Consider the following 536-nt stretch of genomic DNA (forward strand, 5'->3'; position numbering starts at 1 on the left):
CAACAGGCGGAGCGGAGCGGCTCTCAACGGGAAAAAGCGGCGCTGGGAAAGTGCGGTGCGCGCCCCGCGCTCGGGGGAGCCGAGCGAAGCGGCTGGGATCCCTGCGTGACACGCGAAATACCTTCAGCCCCGCGACGGAGGGAGGGACGGAGGGAAAAGGGAGAGGCGAACTTTTGCGTTTCGCTTTAAGGCGCCGCCGCCGCGCTCCGCTCCCGCAGCGCTGCCCGCCCCCGGCGCGGGGCGATGCGATGCGCGGGGCCGAGCCCGGCCGCATCCCAGCGGCCCCGAACCGCGGATTGAGAAAGGGTGCGGAGCGGTGGGGGGAGGCGGCGAGATGCGCGGCGGTGTCACGGAGCGCCGTTCGCAGCCGCTCATCGCCTATCGCGATCCGCCGAGGGGTGACATGGAAACAGGCACCAAAAAATAGCAGAGCCAATGACGAACGGCGGCCGGGTGACAGAGCGGAGCGCTCCGGAGGCGGAGAGGAGGAGGTGAATGGGCAGCGTCGGGCCGGGCCCAGGGGTCCGGAGGGGGGG

General features: G+C 71.3%; 1 long non-coding RNA gene across 11 annotated transcripts in view; it reads left to right on the top strand.

Moving 5' to 3' along the window:
• Positions 1–323: 323 nt before the first annotated feature.
• The window catches only part of LOC122171646, a 60907-nt gene continuing 60694 nt past the window's right edge, over positions 324–536 (top strand). For 3 of the 11 annotated variants that reach the window (XR_006172054.1, XR_006172052.1, XR_006172053.1), the window contains exon 1: positions 342–491. This is a non-coding gene — a long non-coding RNA (uncharacterized LOC122171646). Of the gene's footprint in view, positions 492–536 lie in introns of all 11 variants that reach the window. The other 8 variants (XR_006172046.1, XR_006172044.1, XR_006172043.1 and 5 more) reach the window with 6 other exon arrangements.

This window comes from Centrocercus urophasianus, unplaced genomic scaffold (genome assembly GCF_019232065.1).
Source record: "Centrocercus urophasianus isolate 14NV4802_14NV808 unplaced genomic scaffold, USGS_Curo_1.0 seq_9, whole genome shotgun sequence".
Classification (NCBI taxonomy): domain Eukaryota; kingdom Metazoa; phylum Chordata; class Aves; order Galliformes; family Phasianidae; genus Centrocercus; species Centrocercus urophasianus.